Raw genomic sequence first — 16,112 nt, 5'->3', positions numbered from 1 at the left:
TTCTGTTGTGCCTAAATGTATCACATGCCTACTTGTTATTTGTTCTACCTGCTGTATATGTACTTTACTTGTGCTTTACTTGTTTGCATATACTTGTGTTTTCTACTGGGATTGAGGAGGCTCGATAGGCGGTGGCAATGGGATCGCATATAGGCTAGGCTGGCGAAGGCTGTGGGACAATGGTGCTATGTTAGTTAGAAATAGAGATGGCAGCAGTACCCGTACCCGCGGGTACCCGCCCCGCCCCTACCCGGTCGGAGTGGGTTTAAACCCGACCCGGAGCGGGGCGGGTCTGAATCGTGGCGGGTCTGATGAGCGGGGCGGGGCGGGGTCGGGTTCAGGGTTAACCCGCCCCTACCCGCCCCGGAGTACATATATATAAATATAAGTTTTAGCAATTAGGGTTAAGGTTCTCACAATCTCACTTCTGATTCTCACCCTCACCCACCGTCACTGTCTCACTGAACTCCCAGTCCCAACCCTCGTTGTCTTCTTCAGCTTCTCCAAGGACCATCGCCATCGCAAAATCGTCTCATTCCCACTCCTCCACAACGCATCTTCTACAATCTCTTCCGCGTCTCCTTCAAGCCACCTGTCGCTCCTCCTCCGCGCCGCCTCTTAGTCCCACATCCTCTGTGCTCCCGGCCTCCAGCCTCCAAGTCGTGCACTAGGCGAGCCAGCCCGTGCCTCCTCTGCATCGTAATCGAGTCTCGTCTGGCTCCTCCTCCGCGCCGCCTATCAGTCCCACATCCTCTGCGCTTCCTCCGGCCTCCAAGTCGCTCACTAGACGAGCCACTCCCGTGCCTCCTCTGCATCGGAATCGAGCCTCGTCCGGCTCCTCCTCTACGCTGCCTCTCAGTCCCACATCCTCTGCCTCTGCGCTCCCGCCGGCCTCCAAGTCGCGCACCTCCACCAGATTCTTCCCGCATCGAGCAGGTACTGTTCTTGCCCCTATCCCAGCCTTTCTTTTCTTTTTGAATGATTTGATTTGTTTAATCTCTGGCTAATTTTGGATGTATGATTAGAATAGACAAAGAAGAAGTTCTTTTGTTTTTTGGGTGATAATAGGAACAGTATGTTTGTTGGTTCAATTTCTGAATACTTGATACACGTGCAATTTCTCTATTATCAGTTCCTTCCAATTTCCAGTATCTACTCTAGAATGTCCTGAGCAGTATTTTTATATAGTAAGAGTTTTCCCCATTAATTTTCTATTCTACTTTTAAGCACAATACCAGTTGCTTTCTTATTACAAATGGAACTTTGTTATAATGTTCATATGGCAATTCAAGTCTTGAGACGAAATTTATCTGTAAACTGCAGCAAAATGTCCCAAACATGGTTTATCTTATAAGTTCCATGGTATTATTTTTTCTTAGAAGATAAGTTCTGTGTGTGGGGTTACACCAAGTGGATTTGAATTTAATCATGTTTGTAATTAGACCACTTACATCCAAATCTTTTTCAATTTTTTCACATAAAGTTTTCTGAGTTTTTATCTTTTGCTATTTAACTTTTCTAATGTATTTGTTCATCACCCGATTGTCCAGTATGTAGACACATCCAATGTAAAATCATCATCTATGCAAATACAATATTAAGCTTTTTTATTTTGTTGGTTCTATTACTGACCAATATTCACGTTCATACTTGGTTCAATTTCAATTGCACGTGTATCAAGTATTCAGAAACACAATAAAACATAGCACCAAAAGAGTTAAAATGATGCTAAACTTCTGTTATATGCAGAAGTTGTTGTGTTCTATTTTTTTGTTAAGAAAATTTGCTCATAGTGTTATGTTTGAATTAAGGAAATATGCTGTTATATGCAGAAGTTGTTGTGTTCTGTTTTCTTTGTTAATGAAATATGTTCATGGTGATATGTTCTAATTAAGGAAATATGCTGTTATATGCAGAAGTTGTTTTGGCTCATGGTGTTATGTTTCCTTTGTTAAGAAAATATGCTCATGGTGTTTTGTTTTAATTTTGATTTTCAGTTTTAAATCTTGATTTGCAAACTTTTACTGATGATGAAGATGTTGAAAGTGATCAAGAATAAGGGTTGAAACTCCTTTTATATCTAATATTGTAATTTTTTTATTATGGTGTTAAATTTGTAGTGATCTAACAATATTTTTTTTAAAATTTCAAGTTATTTTAGCTAATTACATTGTATGAATTTTATGTTTATATTTTAAATTGTCTATGAATTTTAAATTTTTGTCTTAATTTAAATATGAATAGGTAAAAATTAAAATATTTAATTTTTATAGGGGCGGGTCGGGGTGGGGCGGGTACCCGCAGGGGCGGGTTCGGGTTCTGTAATTTACTACCCGCGAGTACTAATGGGGCGGGTAGTATACGTATATCAGGACGGCGGGGCGGGGTCGGGTAGGGCAAAAACCCGCCCCTACCCGCCCCACTGCCACCCCTAGTTAGAAATCCCCTAAGTTAGAATACCCTAATTATAGTTTATATTTTATATTCTGTTAAGCTTGAATAACTGTATCGAGGAGAAGTTCTAGGATTGCCTTTAGCGTCCCGGAATCTTATATCTTATATATTGGGCACTATTACCATACTGAGAATCTCCGGTTCTCATACCATATGTTGTTGTTATTTTTCAGGTGCAAGTCGCAACCCACCTATGTGAGTTGTAGATGGGTGACAAAGCGGATGATGGGTTCACTTTATTCTGTATCTGTTTTACTTTTATTGTAGTTATTCTCTCATCTTTTGTATAAGTATAACTTTGTTGCCTTTGAGGATTCTATTTAAAACTTTGAGAGATAGGAGTAAGGCTTTTTAAAATTATGATGTATTTCTTAACTAGTCTGCCTTTTTTATTTATTAGCTACTACCTTGTATATTTGGGCTTTAATACAAGGTTGTATATTTATATGTTCTGTTCTTATCTTGCCTACGTGTTTAGTTATCGTGTGTGAATGCTTCGTGCTTTGTAATTCCGCTTTATGCGACTTTGAGGTTTTATTCCTTCATTGGGCTTCTAGTATTACTACTTCTTTCTTTCTATCGTCGCACTTTGTTATCCTTTATTTTACGGCTAGAGGTAAGACTTAAAGTAATAGGGTGTTACATGCAGCCACGCATTCATCTCGGCTTTCTCTTCATTTCTATCTAAGTATTATAGTGATTAACTCGGAATCCCAGCTCCAGTTTCTCATTCAAATCTAAAATCGCATTTTTGATTTAGGTATTGAGGATTTTTGGTGATTTTGATGTTATAAGGGTTCTCTAGCTTATGTTCTTGGTGGTATCCATCACTAATCTCAGTGGGTAAAGGTAAGGAACCATTTTCCCCTCTTGGTTCATCAATTTATGAAAGCCCTAGTTTTTAATATTGTGCCAAATTGTATAATATAGTGTTAGATTTTGTAATTGGAAGCTTGGCTTGGTGGAATTTTGGAAAGAAAAGGTTGGAAGCTTGGAATTATGACATTAAGGTACGAATCATAGTTTTGAGTAGGAATTATGTAAGGTTATGTGAAAACCTATGCTACTTGCCCGTAGGATAAGTTGAATAAAATTTATTGTTGATGTGTTTGAATAATGGCTAGTATGAGTATCATGTTGGTTGATGTGTTTTGACATTGAAATTGAGGAGTGTGATGTGATATTGTTGCAAGTGGATATTGTAATATATGTTGGTGCCATTTTGCATGAAAATGAGTTTGCATGTTAAAGTTTTAATTGAGAATTAGATGTATGAATATTGCAATTTGTGAAAATTGGGTCGGAGGTCGTGATAGGGTGAGAAAATTCCATATGTGGTAAGTTAAGGTAAGTGGTGTGAATTGTTAAATGAGAATGAGAGGATTGATTATTGGTTGATTGAGAAATTGGATATATGAATGTTTGTAAGTTGTTGATGAATATGAGGATTTAGATAAAGTGTGTAAAATAATTTGGGAGTGAGTTGAATTAGGCTTCGAATGGTTGAGAATTGTTGAATAAGTGTTTATGGTGTGTCTGAGTGGTATTAGAATGGTTTATGATTGAATTGAATTGAGAATTTATGAAATTGAGGAGTTATGAGAATTTGGTTGATTGTTGAGATATGAAGGGGTGTGGTGGGGACAGTCACAGGCGCGCAAGCGTGCGTCTTTGACCCAACTTGCTTTAATTTTTATTGTTCCAATTTTAACCAATTTCAATAGACCATAACTTTGCACTTGGAGTTTGGATTTGAATGAGATTTGTCTTAAATTAAAGCTAGTGGAAAGATATTTAAAACTATTTAAAAATGAAGGAAAACAGAATTTTGTAGAAAAAATTGAGACTTTGAATTTGTGGGTTTAAAACTAAATTCTGCAGAAGTTGCAGAAAATTGAGGTCATGCGTACGCATGACCCATCCGTACGCCTAAGGGGTGTAATAGAAGAGAAATTACCTTATTCAAGTTTCATGTTCACGCAGAAAAATGGAGTTGCGTGTACACACGAGGCATGAGTACGCACAACCGCATTTCCAGAATTGAATATTTTTCGTGCGTGTTCCGCGCATACACGCAAAGGGAGACTTGTACGTACGCACGAGGCATGCATACACACAACTGTTCTGTTTTTCAAAGATGTTGATTTCTAACTATTTTTGCCTACCTAATCTGCTATTTCACTTCTGTAACCCCTATTTGAGATTAGATAACTATTTTTTCTATGATTTGGAACGAATCTTATGCCTCTAAACTATTTTCTTAACGTTTCAAACTTGCATAAATCCTATAATGAGTATAGAGGATAATGAGGATGAGATTTTATGATTGAATAATGAGGTTGAGATGATTCGAGAGGATGATGAGAATGAGATGAGATGATTGAACGATGAGATTGAGTTGATTCGAGAGGATAATAAGAATGAGATTATATGGTTGAACGATGAGATTGAGATTATTTGACAGGATAATGAGAATGAGATTATATAGTTGAACGATGAGATTGAGATTATTCGATAGAATAATGAGAATGAGATGATATGATTGAATGACGAGATTGAGTTAATTCGAAAGGATAATGAGAATGAGTTTATTGATATTTGAGCTTCTGGAGTAGATGCAAGGATTGTGATTTTGTCCCGCTTGCTCCCAGTTGGTATTTGAGCTTCTGGGGTAGATGAAAGGATTGTGATTTTGTCCCGCTTACTCCCAGTCGGTATTTGAGCTTCTGGAGTAGATGCAAGGATGGTCGTTTTGTCCCGCTTGCTCCCGGTCAGAATTGAGACTTTGTTAACCCTCCGTCACAAGATATGGTCGGGCACTTATACCTTCCCGGATGTTTCCCCCATGGATATTGATCAATGAATATGAGTTTGAGCTTGGGATTGCGTGTACCGAGGGACTGTCCAGGGTTAGCTACCGGACATGTTGGGTTTGGCTGTATAACCGATAGATGAGCTCATTGGCCATAAGGCAGGTATACATAATTTTCATTTATATGTATTGTTTAGGTGTGCATCTTGTATCTAGCTTGCCTATTTGAATAATTGTATCTATATGCTAATTAAACTAGTTACTTTATTTGTTCTCTCTATTTGTGTTTTTCTTGTATTGTCTTGTATGTGTTTGCACAGCTGAGAGATCCCTTATGCTGACAGTGGTGACGCTGAGGGTTGTTCTTAATGAGAGGTGATGATTGAGAATTGCGGAAAAGAAAAACTGAGAATGAATTGATAATATTGAAATTAAACTTTAATACTGAATTACTAAATGAGTTGGGAATCTATGATATTGAGAGAGATGATGATTGGTATAATGGAAAATTGAGATTCAAAGATCACTAATATAGTTGAGATTTAGTTTATCTACCTTGATTGCATTAGTAAGAACCCTAGGCTTGAACTCTGTGTGATTAGAGATTAAGATTGCCTAGCGGGTTCATGTGCTTTTACATACTCTCTATTTGGAATTGTTGCCCTGCTAAGAACCCCATAATAGATGATGTTCTTACCCGTTTCAGGAATTATTACTTTTCAAATGCATGTCCCAACATTTCTCAGTGAGCGGGAGGTTTATCTGGAAGACGACAAACAAGACCTTTTATTCTGCTTTAATCTTGTGTCATAGCACCAAACCATGAAACCATGAAAATTTCTACTATTAATTGGCGTTATAAGATTGATTTTTCTTTGAAACCAAAGGTTGCAACAAGTATTAATATTATGACATAGAAGATGCTAAAACAAGAATTTAGGCATAAATTTAGCATGTTAGAGATTTAGAGACAGTTAAAAGAAACAGAATATAATTAACTTAAAAATCTTAAAACATCGAACCAACCTGAAGTAATATGTCCAGATAAACCTAGATGATTAGTATCCAATCCACCACCTACATACATTCCCCACAATTTTTTAGGCTTGAGATATTAATGAGACTGGCAAAAGAAAGATGATATTTATCGACATATGGTGATCTATTAAGAATAAACTATACTGCACCTGCTGTCTTGCATGTTTGAGTTCTTGCTCTAGCTGCATCAACTTCAAATGACTAGATTCTAATTGCTGCACATAGACCTGTAAGGCAAATATCAGAAATCACATCAACCTTAGCAATATCTAAAAATAGTAGATGTATGTTGACGTATCTATCAATGTATAATAACCATACAAACCTTTTTCCGCAAATGACTCTTGTGAGCAGCCCCTCAATTTTGTGCAAGTCGACTCTGTATCTGCATGTTTAAACATGTAAGATTCTTACTTTTTGGGTACCTATATATATTTTAAACACTGCATTTATAAAACATATTATTCTCACCATATCAATCATCTTACGTGCTTCTTGGTCATATTTGATATTTGTTCCCAAGATACCATGAGAAGCATCCCCTGACTAGGTGATAAACCACTATTTTATGGTTTATCTTGTGCTAAATTGAGTGGTTTTTATCAATTCTTTGCACACTTATTCATATGATTTGCATGGTTTTACAAATCCTTCCCAATTTTGTGCTATGATTGAAAACATGCTTCTTTGACCTTAAATCTGCTATGTTTAATCCTCTCTTATTACCATTTGATGCCTTGATATGTGTGTTAAGTGATTTCAGGGTTTACAAGGTAGGAATAGCTTAGAGGATGGAAAGGAAGCATGCAAAAGTGGAAGGAATACAAGAAATTAAAGGAATTGCTGAGCTGTCAAGCCTGACCTCTTCGTACTAAATTGACCACAACTTGAGCTACAGAGATCTAAATGAGGCGGTTCTAGTTGCGTTGGAAAGCCAACATTCGGGGCTTCGAAATGATATATAATTTGCCATAGTTGCCATGCTGTTAGGTGACGCACATGCGTGACCTTGCAAAAGTTCAATCCACGCGTACGCATGGACGATGCGTACGCATGACAGAGCCACGTGCTGGACGTATCAGAAAATACTGGGGGCAATTTCTGGGCTCCTTTTGATCCAGTTTTCGGCCCAGAAAACACAGATTAAGGGCTGCAGAGTGGGAGAATCACAATATTCATTCACACAGTTTACATTCAGAGAATATTAGGTTTTAGATGTAGTTTCTAGAGAGAGAGGTTCTTTCCTCTCTCTAGGTTTTAGGATTTCTCTTAGTTTTAGGTTTATTTCTTCTCAATTCCAGGTTCAATGTTCCTTTAATTTAATTTCTTTTCTACCTTTATTAGTTCTAGAACTTTAGTTATCTATTTCTCTTGTTGAATTGTTTATTTCCCCAATTTGGTTTATGAACCTTTCATGTTAGATTTGATTTCCCTTATTAATGCAATTTGAGGTATTTCATGTTTATTGCTTCTTCCTTTATTTGTTATCATTGATCTTGCAATTATTGGTTTTAGATCTTATATTCTATTATTACTTTTCTATACTTTTATTTTGTGCCTACCAAGTGTTTGATAAAATGCTTGGAAGGATGTTAGAGTAGGATTTTATGTTCTTGGCTTGGGATGGTAACTTAGGAACTATTGAGTTACTAATGTCCAAGTAATTGATGATTGGAGCCATTAACTCTAGTTCTCACTAATTGAATTGATGGAGAGCTAGGACTTATGGACTTGGATTGATATAGCTCATTTAACTTTCCTTTACTACTAGTTAGAGGATAATTTAATGGGATTGATCCTTGCCAATTCTCATGTTGTGGTTAGTGATAAGGATAGAGATCCTTGACCACCAAACCTTACTAAGACCTTTTTATCATTTGATTTTCATTATCATTTACTTTTTCTTGTTCTCTTATTTCAAAAACCCAAAAAGATACAATCTCATAACCAATAATAACTACACCTCCCTGCAATTCCTTGAGAGACAACCCGAGGTTTAAATACTTCGGTTATTATTTTTATTGGGTTTGCTTTAGTGACAAACAAGTTTTTGTACGAAAGGATTCTTTAATTTGTTGGTTTAGAAACTATACTTACAACGTGATTATTTTTGTGAAATTCTTTACTAGCAAAAATCTGTTCGTCACTAGGCAACAAACAACATAAACATATTCGATTAGCAGGCAGAATAGGCATTCTCATTTCCCAAGAAAACATAACAAGAAACTTTGTAAACTCGTCGTACCTGACTATCAAACTTAATGTCGGCTTCATCAATCAAGGGAATGGATGCACTTAAATTGACATTAATTTTGAGGTTATCTCCCCACGTATTGGTCTGCTGGATAAGAATATACACACCCATCCTTCTTAAGGAAACGAACTCGTCGATGGTGAATTCATGCTCTATGGACTAATTGGCACAGAAATTCAGTCAGTGTTCATCATTCAACACATAAATGTATATCAAATTGCTGCCAAGGAAAAAGAAAAACATTAATGCTCAATCAATCTTGCACTAATAAGCATAAGTTATAATGTATAGCCACATTATATATGTTATTGTTCACCAAATGACAATTCACAATTCACAAATGCATATCTTACAAATTAGTGTACCAGGCCCCAAATCAAAAACCCTTCAATCGGAATCCTAGACCTTCCAAATTTCAAAACCAAATAAAAATCAATACATATACCTTCTCGACGATGGTGAGCGCAGAGACGACGATACTGAGCGTTTAGAGACGACAATGGTGAGCGACCGGCGACGATAAACACAGAGATGACGAGGGTGAGAGGCAACGGTGAAGGCAGAGCTGATGAGGTTGAACGGCAACTGTGAGCACAAATACGACGAGGGTGAGCGGCAACGGTGAGTGCAGAGACAACAAAGGTGCGGCGACGATGATTACAATGGTAAACGAAGATGAAGAAGATAAGGAACGGCAATAGCGACGAGTGGTGAGCAAAGTGAAGTGGTGAGTGGGGAAGAGGGGCAACGATGAGTGGAGAAGGGCGAAGGTGAGTGGTGTAGGGTGAAGTGGCGAAAGTGCGACCCTTTCTTCTCTGATGAAGGGTGAAGTGGGGAAAGGTGAAGCGCGGGCGTGTAGTGTATGATGAAAAGGCAACAAAAAATTTACTAAGTGTACGGATATTTGGAGCTCTTATATTAGGAAACATTTTTGAAGCGCACCTAAAATATAAAGAATAGGTTATTCTTCAAAAGTGCTCTCTTTGGTGAGAAAAGTATATCTATAAATATTAAGAGAAGGCTAGGCTTTATGAGTGATCTTTTTAATATTTAAAGAGACACTTTTAAGTAATGTCATAACTGTGTTTCCTATTTCATATAAAAAGGTAATATAGAGAAAAGTGTAGTCTATTATATAAATAGGCTACGCTTTTTAAATGTAATTTAAAAAAAGTGTTGCTGAGTGATTTTTTTGTAGTGACAGGACGTAGAGACGATGCTTCTAGTGTGGTGCGTCGCAGGGTGAATCCGTGACAGTGTGGCAACGGTGATCTGAGTAGCAACAGGTTACATTCTTCTTGAGGAACTCCTTTTTCTCGTTTTAAATTTTATAGTGGTTGCTAATGAATATGAAGGAAGTTATGGTGGGATCGGTGACTGCTGATAGAAGAGAGTTATAACTTATGAGGGATATATTAGGGTGAGTAGATATGGACTTTCATTTGGGTCTCAAAGTATTCAAGATACACATTTTTCCTACTAATTGTTTGCTGGACTAGACCATTTAGGCCTTAGCCATGAACATAACATTCTTATAATATATATTTAATTTATTTTTTATACTAACTTACGTTTAAAATATTAATATAAATAATTTTCAATTCATATAATCAAAAATAGATATATATTGAAAGATATATTTTTATTTTAGAAAAAATCAAAAATAATTAAAACTTAAAAGTTCTTAATAAATGTAGTTCGAATTTAAATATCATAAATTTCAATTATAGTGAAATAATTATAATTATAGTTATAATATAACATAACATAAAAATATTAGTTAAAATGTTATAACTTAACTATTTGGGTTTATTTTTTGTATGTTTATTTATAATTTTATATATTATTTTATTATAATTCGGTTACTCCAATTAAAACACTGTTGAATGGATTAAATTTCTAAATTAGTATACTAATAGCTAGAATGGTTTGACGATTGATTTGGTTACTCTTCTTTAATGTTTTTTTTATAACGTTTGCTGTCAAGGGGATCTAATTGAAAAGAAAATATTAGTTCAGAGACCCAATTGAAAAAAGAAAAAAAAGTATAGAAACCTAATTGAAAATTTGACAAAATTATAAGAACTAAAAGAATAATTAAATTTTATTATTTTAATAAAAAATAATCTTTAGTTTCTATTATGTTTAATAATAATATAAATATTGATGGTAAAAATACCAATCCTGGAAAATATTAATTTTTATATTATTTATATTTAATAGAAAGTTAATTTTTCAGTAATCATTTTTTTCAATTTTTTAAAATCAAAATTGTCTATTTATTGTCGTCTGAATTATCAACGGATATGTCATCTTTCATGTCCTCAATTATTGTCGGATAAATCCGATGACAATAATTGAAGCATTAGCGTCGGACGTCCAAAATCTGAAGTAAATGCTTTTCGATGAGGATTTTTTGGCGAATCTTACTCGATGGTAAATCAGATAGTAATAATATAATATTATCATTGGACTATAATAATGAATCTGATTATAAATTCGACGGTTCTAAGCGTATTTTTTGTAGCGGGGGATAAGGCATTGATGTTATTTAATAAAAAAAATACAATTATATTAAGTATATACAAAAGTCAGCCATCAAAATCAATCATCAGTATAAAATACATATTAAAATATAAAATATATATTAAAAATGAGTTAAAGTATACTTGTATTTACACATAAATATATAATGACTTATTCGGTGTGTAAATAATATTTTTGAAAAATATATTTCTACAAATATATCTATATACAAAAAATGTTAGAGGATCGTCAAAATTTATTATCTTTTACTAACAATTAGCTAATAATTTTTAAAAGTACAGATTAAAAATATATTTTTAAACTATTAAAATAAATAAATTAAATTAATAATTAAAAATACTGACAAAAATAATAAATTCTATTAACCTATAAATTTTTCTCTACACAGAGTATTCTTTCTTCCACTTTTATTTCTATATTATTTCTAACAACCACTTGAACTAACGAGTCTATTAATTGTCTTCGATCAATAGAGCAAAGTGAGTAATGTCATTGTTGAGTCCATAATTCTTTTAACAATAATATTTGAAACATAATAAAAAATCAACTAAAATAATTAAAATTTATCTTATTTAATATTTATTAATATTTGTATAGAGGTTGACCATTATATAATTCGTCTGCCATAAGTATTTGCAAATTTTTCGTCAGGATGAGTTATATTTCGACAATAAGAGACTAAAGAGAAGTGAACATTTACAAAAAGTACTTCGACACTCAAGTTAGCCAATAAATAATAGACTTTACAAATTGCAATGTCTCTAAACAACTTTTTTACCTTCTTTTATATTTGGAATGAGATATATTCCGTTACATTTTCCAAATATCTCGTTTAAATGAAAAATAATGGCAAACGTTATTATACGTTTTTGATATATAAATAACCGAACTATAATATTTATAACCGAGTTATAACGTCTTAATCGAGTTATAACGGTCGTATCAATTAATTATTATTATAATTAATAAATATTAAATAAAATAAATTTATATTATTTTTCTTTTCTCCGTAGTATTACCATTCTTTTAATATTTGTTGATAAGATTTGTAAGAAAGACAATAAAATCTTATTTCAGATTTTACCTTGAAATGATATATATATAAACCGTGATTCTTGCAATCAGTGTTTTTTAATCACTTTCATTAAGACAAACCATGACTGATTGTTATTAATTATGTCATACGTGTAAGGAAACTAGACAAGGATTTTGTAATGCAAGATCGCAAATCTTTTACTACTACTCGTTGTTATAACCAACCTTAGCTTTTTCTTTTTTTATTCTTGCAAGTTTGGAAACATAAAGTAATATTGCATCTTTAGTTTTTTTTATAAATTAAATCTAACAAAATTAAATAATAAAATTTAAAATAATATTAGTCATAATTAATTTTTATTATATTAAATCAACTTAATTAGATTTAACTAACAAAAAATTTAAATGTGTAGTATTATTTAAAAATATATTGATAAAAGAAAGGGAAAAAACAACACACACAATATGATGTCAAATTATTAGTTAATGTTGTTTATCTGTATTGTTACGGATCCGGGCCACGGATCCCAAACCCGGGACTGCACCTTACCCGACTTCCCGGGTCCAACTCCGAAAGGCCCAAAAACCGGCCCTAACCAACTTTTGAATTCACACGTCCGTCTTATCTTGATCAGATAAGATAAGATAAGAACACCCATCATCTATAAATAAGAGGACCCAAGTCCCTCCAGGTATTCATTCATCCCTCACACTTTCTACCTCTTAGATCCATTCTGACTTGAGCGTCGGAGTGTCTTTGCAGGTACCACCCCCATCGCTCCAGTCAAGCAATCCGGCTCCAGCCTTGCCCGCAGTTCCCGATCCACCCTTCAACCCGTACCGGAGACATCTTGTACATTGGCGCCGTCTGTGGGGACCCTGCGCCAAGCAAAGCCAGATGGGGGACATCCTAGAAGAAACCCCCTCAAGCCAGGATGACTCTCAACCGCTTAACCCAACCCCTGAGCACCGGGAGGTCACAAACCAAGCGAGAATAGCAAGTACTATCCAACACACGAACGACCACGACGTCACGGACCGACGACATCCTGAGAAAGCCAGGGACAAAGCGGCGCAGATCATCCAGGATCTCTGCCTCCGGGTCCAGGAACTCGAAGGCAAGATAACCAATAAAGAAAAACACAACAACGAACACGGAAGCCATGCAACCTCCAGATCAAGGTCTCGCTGCGGTAGGTCGCCAACCCGACGACACGACAGAAGAGACGGTTGCAGCACCTCACGCGACCACAGACACGAGAAATCGCCAGAACGGCGATACAACAAGAAACATAACCGCAGCGCTTCCCGAGATCTGAGTTATCAACACTACTCAGACGAAGATCGGAGGGACCGAAACACCAAATGCACGAGAAACGACCATATAATAATGGGAGCTACACCCTTTACAGAAAGAATCCTAAGAGAAAAACTCCCCAAAGGCTTCGACAAACCTACCGATATGAAGTACGATGGAACTAAGGATCCCCAAGAACATCTAACGGCTTTTGAAGCCAGAATGAACCTAGAAGGAGCGGCCGACGCGGTCCGATGCAGAGCCTTCCCGGTAACCCTCGCCGGGCCAGCGATCAAATGGTTCAACGCCCTCCCAAACGGATCCATAGCCAGTTTCCACGATATAACACGAAAGTTCATGGCCCAGTTCACTACTAGGATCACTAAAGCCAAACACCCCATCAGCCTACTAGGGGTCACACAAAAACAAGAGGAATCCACAAGAAAATACCTCGACCGCTTCAACGACGAATGCCTAACGGTCGACGGACTCACGGATTCCGTCGCAAGCCTTTGCCTGACCAATGGGCTAATGAACGAAGATTTTCGCAAACACCTCACCACCAGACCGGTATGGACCATGCATGAGATCCAGAATGTCGCCAAAGACTACATCAACGACGAAGAAGTCAGCCAGGTCGTCGCGGCCAACAAGCGGCAGCACGGCAACACCCAACGCGGCAATTCAGCTTCTCACCATAACCCAACACCCAAAGAGAATCAACGGGACCACCCCAGGCCGACCAGCTGACCACCGAGAATAGGCAAATTCTCTAATTACACGCCCCTGACAGCACCAATTACCGAGATATACCACCAAATAGTAGATCGAGGCATCATTCCGAAAGCCCGACAACTCAAAGAAAGGACAGGAGGCAACAAAACCCTCTACTGCGAATACCACTGAGGTTACGGTCACAAAACACAAGATTGTTTCGACCTTAAAGATGCCCTGGAACAAGCCATACGAGACGGCAAACTCCCAGAATTTGCCAAAATCATCAGAGAACTGAGACGCCAGGAGAGAGACAGGTCGTCGGAGAGAGAAGGGCGTAACCCGAGAACCCAAAAGCAACCCCCCAGGGAAAGCCCAGAGGGAGATCCGACCATCATAGTAAACGTCATCACAGGCAAGGACGTACCGAGCAAGTCAAAACTAACAATAAAGAAAGACCTCAAGGTAATGGCTGTAAAAAACCAAGCCCCAATCTCCGCGGCCGACAATACGATAACGTTCTTACCAGAGGACTGCCAACACGGCACCTCAGCCGAAGATGCCCCCTTCGTCATCTCAGCTAGAATTGGAACAGGCCTAGTACGAAGGATACTGGTAGACACCGGGGCAGATTCGAACATCCTCTTCCGAGGAGCCTTCGATAAACTCGGACTCCACAACGACAACCTCCAAACACACCGCCACGGCGTCACGGGACTTGGGGACAACTTTCTCAAACCAGATGGCTCAATCACCCTCCCCATCACCATAGGAACAAGCAACCAGAAAAAGACAATCCTATCCGAATTCGTAGTCCTGAAAGACTCCACAGCCTATAACGTGATTCTCGGAAGAAAAACAATCAACGATTTCTCTGCAGTCATCTTTACCAAATACCTCCTCATGAAGTTCAGAACCGACGACGGCTCAGTCGGTACCATCCACGGGGACCGAGAGGTCGCAGCCGAATGCGACAACACCAGCCTAGCCCTAAGGAAAAAATCTCGAGACGCAGCCGGAGTATTCCTAGCCGACCTAGATGCACGACAAGACGGCCAACCCAGGCCAGAACCAGAAGGAGACATGGAAAAGCTACAAATAGGGCCAACCAAGGAAGAATACACCTTCATTAATAGGAACCTCCCATACGATCTTAAAGAAGAACTCTCCCAACTCCTGAAACAGAACAGAGACTTGTTCGCATTTACACCAGCCGATATGTTGGGAATAAAACCTGACCTAATGTCCCACCGTCTAGCCGTGGACCCCAAAGCTAAACCAGTGGCACAAAGGAGAAGAAAAATGTCAGCAGACCGAGCCACCGAAGTCAAAAAACAAGTTAAATCCCTACTCGAGGCCAACTTCATCCGGGAACTCCCCTACACGACCTGGCTAGCCAACGTCGTACTAGTGAAAAAATCTAACGGGAAATGGCGAATGTGCGTCGACTACACGGACCTCAACAAAGCTTGTCCGAAGGACGCCTTTCCCCTACCAAACATCGACGGATTGGTAGACGCTGCATCCGGTCACCGATACCTCAGCTTCATGGACGCATATTCCGGCTACAATCAGATTCCGATGCACCGACCAGACGAAGAGAAAACAACGTTCATCACCCCGGACGGGACGTACTGCTACACTGTAATGCCCTTCGGCTTGAAAAATGCTGGAGCCACCTATCAAATTCTTGTTAACAAGATATTTCGAGACCTGTCCGGAAACAAATTAGAAGTCTACATAGACGACATGCTCGCCAAGACTGAATCCGGCGAACAACTAACCGACGACCTCAAGGTCATAATGAACACCCTACGAAAGCACCAAATGCGACTCCACCCGGCAAAATGTGCCTTCGGAATGGAGGCAGGGAAGTTCCTCGGCTTCATGATTACGCAACGCGGAGTTGAAGCAAACCCGGAGAAATGTCGCGCCGTCCTCGAGATGACAAGCCCCAAAAA

This window comes from Arachis ipaensis, chromosome B8, assembly GCF_059453495.1.
Source record: "Arachis ipaensis isolate K30076 ecotype BB chromosome B8, ASM5945349v1, whole genome shotgun sequence".
NCBI classification, from domain to species: domain Eukaryota; kingdom Viridiplantae; phylum Streptophyta; class Magnoliopsida; order Fabales; family Fabaceae; genus Arachis; species Arachis ipaensis.
Note: the sequence above shows the minus strand (reverse complement) of the source record.